Raw genomic sequence first — 6150 nt, forward strand, 5'->3', positions numbered from 1 at the left:
TAGCTAATTTTCTGGAGATTTCCAGGCCTTTCTTCCTCAGCTTAGTCTGGAAGCTGTCCTGAAACCTGCTCATCATAATAGCAACATGTAAGGCACACAGAAGGGGGATGTGCACATGGTTTGTTGACCAGGAATGGAGGCGAGAATTCTACTGAACCTCCACGCCCCCTTTAATCAAGCATGTTGTTGTTGTTATGTGCCATCAACTCATAGCAGACCTATATAGTATTTCCAATGAACAGCTGGTGGGTTTGAACCACCAACCTTGTGGTTAGCATTCCAGAGCTGATCTACAGTGCCACACCAGGACTCCTTAATGGAGCACAGCTTCCTCATTTTATAAATTGGAACTGGAGTCTCTCTGACTAATGACTCACTGCCTCGAGTCTTCTTGGTCCCCTTTTACACACAAGGCAAAATGACTTTCCCATAGTCACAGAGTAAATAATAGAACTGAGATTCAGCCTCAACTCCTTCACATGTGTTTGGATCCTCCCCTGAATTGCAGGAATTGCTGTAAGCTTAGGCAGAAGGAAGCTCAGGACACCAGTCTGGTTGGAAGAGGGTAAAGGAGCACTGAGGAGACAGTCTTGAATCTCTGCTTTTGTTTGGATTACGTTTCTATCTGGAGTGTTTGGAGGAGGCCCATGGAGGTTGGGAAGCCTGTGATAGCCAATCTTCAATGAGAGAGCAGCATTCAGCTGGGGGTTTTGAATCCTGAGCAGAAGGACCTGAAAGACCAACCTGATTGATGCTTGGCAGCTCTACCAGGGCTGTCAATGAGACCCACTGGGATTTCGATTGTTGTGATGTGCTGTTGAGTTGGTTCTGACTCATAGCGACCCTGTATAGGGTTTCCACAGAGCAGCTGGTGAGTTTGAACCACCAACTTTGTGGTTCAAACCAACCTTGGGGTCCCTCAATGCCACACCAGAACTCCTGGGTTTCGATAGGAGGAGCTTTAACTGTTAGCTGTCTCCAAGAAGGAGGGACACTTTTCATCCTCTGTTGCCTGACTCCCCTGCCCCCCCCTTTTTTCCCTGGGTGGCACATGCATCAACTAAAGCAGGTTTTTCCTAGACAAGAGGATACCCCAGGGCAGGCAGAAGGGGTGGAATGGCTGCTGTGTTTCTGACTCTCCCTTTGGCGTTCTCTGAGGACTGGGGACTGGGAGCTGTTTTGTCTTTCACCAACTAGGAAATGATTTATGCACTGAAGGAGGAGGTGGAGATGAAATCTCAATTCCAAGGATGGGGGTGTGAGTGGGGGGAGGGAGTTCCTGCAGAGCACTGTTTTCCTTCCCTGGAACCCCACCAGCAGAACTAGGATGGGGGAGTGAGTGCAGTAACCTGCAGGCTGGCTGAATCAAAGCCTCTCTGGAGTATTTATAGAGCTTGCATCGCCATGGTACCGAGGCACTTAAATTAAACTTCAGCACAACTGCTTAGAGACGCATCAGAGGAAATGCATTTTACTTGCTTACTGCATTCTCTTTGATGGCCCATTCTCAGTATTTCACTACCTTCTAGATGAACAATCTGAGTGAATGTTACAGTCTACCCAACAAGAAGGGTATAGGGTTGGGGCTTAGACCCTCAGCAGAGGGCCTATGAAGAACAGTAGAAAGAACACGGATAGAAAATAAAACTCTGTATCTAAAACTGGGCACTGTATCTTGATTGATGTGTGACATTGGGCATGAGACTGAACGGCTCTGACACTCAGTTTCTTTGTCTATAAAATGAGAGTGACAATACCTAACTACCTTTCTGTCAACCTCTGGCAACTAAATGAGATCATATAAATAAAATACTTAGTTCAGCTCCTGAATCACACAAGCAGGGCTTCAAACTGGCTCTTCCTGTTTCATCATGGCCGGCAAAGAGAAACTGGGATTTACACAATGGAATGATAACTGTAATGGGAAAAATTATTGGTCAACACCCTGCTTGAAACTCAATCTCCCTGTTAGAAAGCAAGGGCAGCAAACATATTGCATAGCAAACTAATCTCTTGCCTGGCAGAGTTGGAAACAACAATGACCCACTCAAAGATGGCGGCCAGCTGTGCACTTTGAATGTATGGTGAGGTCCATATCCTGTCAATAATCCAGTCTCCTGCATCAGGCTACTGAAAGGGCCCATTATGGCTCCTTCAGTTCTCCCACTTTAGGTTTTGACCCATAATTTTTCCCATTCCAGTTATTGTCCCAGGAACCAACATTTTGCAAATTCCATTCCAGCCCAGGTTTGCTTCATTGGCCATGGCTCAACCAGTTGGAACCTGTTGGAAGCCCTGCATAGGAGGTACTTTTAAAAGGTAATTCTGTTTCCCTTTTTAACTCATTATTCATTGATACAATAAGACTCTCTTGTCTGTCTACAGTATGTTGGACAATATGTTCAATGCTTGGAATACAAGGGTGGTTTCTGGAGCCTGTAGTTTAATAGATGGTGGAAACTCTGAATTAATTCTGGCCTTATGTATATAAGAATAGAACTGTACTTCACAGGGTTCTCAATGGCTGAATTTTCAGAAGCTGGTCACCAGACCTTTCTTCTGACATACCTCTGGATAGACTCAAACCTCCAACCTTTTGATTAGTATCCATGCATGTAACATTTGCACCACCAAACCTACAATAAATAACTCTAGAAATGATCCATGATATGAAAAAAACAAAAACAAAATAGGGCTTAAGATAGAATTTCCTAGTGTGGGCATTGATGGAAAATCTACTTTAGAAAGGGTCAGAAAAGAAAGCCTTTCTAAGGAGGTGACATTTAAGTATAGATCAAAAATGACCTGCAATGACCAGACCAAAAATGTGCATTCCAAGCTAATGAGACAAGAGGTACAGAGGCTCTGAAGATTTGATATGTTTTAGATACCATAGAAGGAGCCCTGGGGGGTGCTGTAGGAGAATTATTGGACTGCTAACCACAAGGTCAGTAGTTCAAACCCACCAGCCGCTCCATGGGAGAAAGATTAGGCTGTCTGTTCCTGCAAAGTGTCAGAAAATCTATATAGGGTCACTATGAGTCTGATTTTTTTTTTTACAGTTTAATTTAATAGTCCTATTAAACTACAAGCTCATTCAATAGTGAGTTTGGTTTGGTTTAGCTACCAAAGAAGGAACCCTGTTGGTTCAGTGGTTGAGTGCTTGACTCCTAAGTGAAAGGTCAGCATTGTGAATCCACCATCCACTCTAGAGGAGAAAGATGCGGCCATCTGCTTCTGTACAGATGGGAAACTTATGGAGCATTTCTACACTGTGTTATGAGTCAGCAGAATCATCTTCACAGCAAAGGGATAGATGAGATTCCAAAGGTGTTCTTGGGTGCTACGAATGATTAACAGATGTGGCTGCTGACTGAAACATTGGGGGTTTGAGTCTACCTAGAGACACTTCAGAAGAAAGGTCTAGTGACCCACTTCCAAATAATCAGCCATTGAAAACCTGAGATATCACAAGTCTACTCTGAAACACACAGTGTTACAATGAGTCAGGGGTGATTCAATGGCAACTGGCAGATAACAAAAGGGCCTGTAACCATTTAATAAAAACCAGCAGAGATTTCTCTCCCATAGGATCTAAGGTGGAATCCTGAGTCCCATTCAGAACCCTCTGAGGTGGGACATTCCTACTTGAAAGGACAAGCAGACCAGCCTGGAATAGCTAGAAGAACAGAAGATACTTCTTGAAAGAAAGACAAGCAGGAAAAATCCAAAACAAAATGGTAGTCTGATTGGCTACTACAAGAACAAGCAAGTTGTTCACTGGGGACCCATCAAGGCAAGCAAACAAGTCCCTTCAAGACAAATCCCCCTCCAAGCCTGAAACTCAAAGGGAACACACGAGCAAATATGCAAGCTTACTGGTGACCACGTTGGTCTCTTGGTGAGTAGAAGAGGGAGAAAGGCAGCAGTGAAGATATGGACTGAGTTCAACCATGTTCCATAGACTCACGTTGACCTGGAGACGAGAGAGAGAGAGAAGAGGAGGGGCTGGTTGGTCCAAAGTGTGGTGAAACCTGGGGACACCTGAACCTATGGACAAGGACATAGCAACAGAGGGCTAGAGTTGAGAGTGAAGCATCCAGCTGATATGAAGTGAGAGGAGATGCACAAGAGCACCCAAAGTTGCAGGAAGTACCCATTTGACCTAGCCTTGATGGCTTGATGATCAGAACCCGACTAGAGAAAGATAAAAAACCCCAACAATTTTTGATAAAGGAAATGGGAGTAAATTGCTATAATTTAATGAACTTGACCTATACTCATGGAGGTAGTAACTCTAAATGCCAACAGAGAGGGAAAGAACCTTTACATCAAATACCAATGCTATCCCCTCTGTACACAGGGTAGATAGAGATGGGCAACTCAGACATTGGCTACCTGAAATAAGGGGATGATAAAGGCATGAAGTGACTGGCTTACAAGATTTTAAGGGGAAGTGTAATTTAATAGTGTGTGGAGAAAAAAAGTCCCCATTGAATAGTTGTCATCTTGTCTAGATGGGTCTGGTGAAAAGAGATGGGGATAAGATTCTTATGATTCAATAGTGAGTAATTGTTATCATGACTAATTGCTACTGTCACAATTGTAAAGGGAGAAATTTTGTAACAAAAACAGGGGAGTGGTTAATCTTACAGTCCAGAAAAAAAGGACCCTAGGACCATCAAGGGAGAAGAGCACAAGCGGAATGTGAGACCTTATCCAGAGACGCAGTGATACCAGAGATGGAGGCAGAGATGAGGACATGGAGAGAGGGAGCATCTGAGGACTCTAAATTCATGGGAAGAGAGGGCCTAAGAGCTGGTGGCCAGGCAGCAGACTTGTAGAATGTGCCCTTTGGTGGTGTACATTATTATATATACCTGAGTGTTTAAAAAAAAAAAAAAAGCTAAAATGTAGAGGAAAAATACTGTTAACTGATGGTATATGGAAGGGATTATAATCATTGTAATGAAACAAGGTATATGATTTGTTGAATGTAAAACTGATGGCCTGCCCTGTAAACTTTCACTCAATCCACACACAAAAAAACTTAACACACACAACAAACAAGCAAGTTGTTTGCTGGGGAGCCATCAAGGCAAGCAATCAAGTCCCTTCAAGACAAATCCCCCTCCAAGACTCAAAGGAAACAAACAAGCAGGCATGTAAGCTTGCTGTTGACCATGTTGGTCTCTTGGTGAGTAGAAGAGGAGGAAGGGCAGCATTGAAGATATGAACCGAGTTTGACCATGTTCCATAGACTCTCGTCATCCTGGAGATGCAAGAGAGAAGAGGAGGGGTTGGTTGGTCCAAAGTGTGGTGGGACCTCTGGACTCCTGAGCCCAAGGACAAGAACATAGCTACAGAGGGCTGGAGCTGAGAGTGAAGCACCTAGCTGATGTGAAGTGAGGGGAATCGCAAAAGAACACCAGACTTGTAGCTAGTTCACATCTGACCTTGCTTTGATTGCTTGTTGTTGTTGTTGTTAGGTGCCATTGAGTCAGTACCTACACATAGTGACCTTATGCACAGCAGAACCAAACAATGTCCAATCCTGGGCCAACCTCACTACTGTTGCCCCATATGAGTCCATTGATGCTGCCACTTGGCCAATCCATCTCGTTGGGGGTCTTCCTCTTTTTCTCTGACCTCTACCTTACCAAACATGATATGCTTCTCAAGTGACTGGTCCATCCTGTCAATATGAGAGACGAAGTTTGGCCATCTTGGCTTCCAAGGAGCAAGTACTCTGGCTGTACTTCTTCCAAAATGAATCTATTGGTTCTTTTGGCAGCCCATGGCACTTTCAATATTCTCCTCCAACACCATAACTCTAAAGCATCAATTCTTCTACGATCTACCTTATTCACTGTTCAGCTTTCGCATGCATATGAGGTTATTGAAAATACAATGGCTTGGGTCAGGTGTACCTTAGCCCTCAAGCTGACATCTTTGCTCTTCAACACTTTAAAAAGGTCTTGTGCAGCAGATTTGCCTAATGCAAAACATCCTTTGATTTTTTGACTGCTGTTTCCATGAGTGTTGATAGCTGATCCAAGAAGAATGAAGTCCTTGACAACTTCAATCTTTTCTCCATTGATAAGAATGTTGTTTATTGGTCCAGTGGTGAGGATTTTTGTTTTCTTGACA

General features: G+C 43.7%; 1 pseudogene; it reads left to right on the top strand.

The window, feature by feature from the left end:
* The first annotated feature begins 2800 nt into the window (after positions 1–2800).
* Positions 2801–6150, top strand: part of LOC102836714 — a 6142-nt pseudogene continuing 2792 nt past the window's right edge.

Source organism: Chrysochloris asiatica, unplaced genomic scaffold, assembly GCF_000296735.1.
Source record: "Chrysochloris asiatica unplaced genomic scaffold, ChrAsi1.0 scaffold00071, whole genome shotgun sequence".
NCBI lineage: Eukaryota > Metazoa > Chordata > Mammalia > Afrosoricida > Chrysochloridae > Chrysochloris > Chrysochloris asiatica.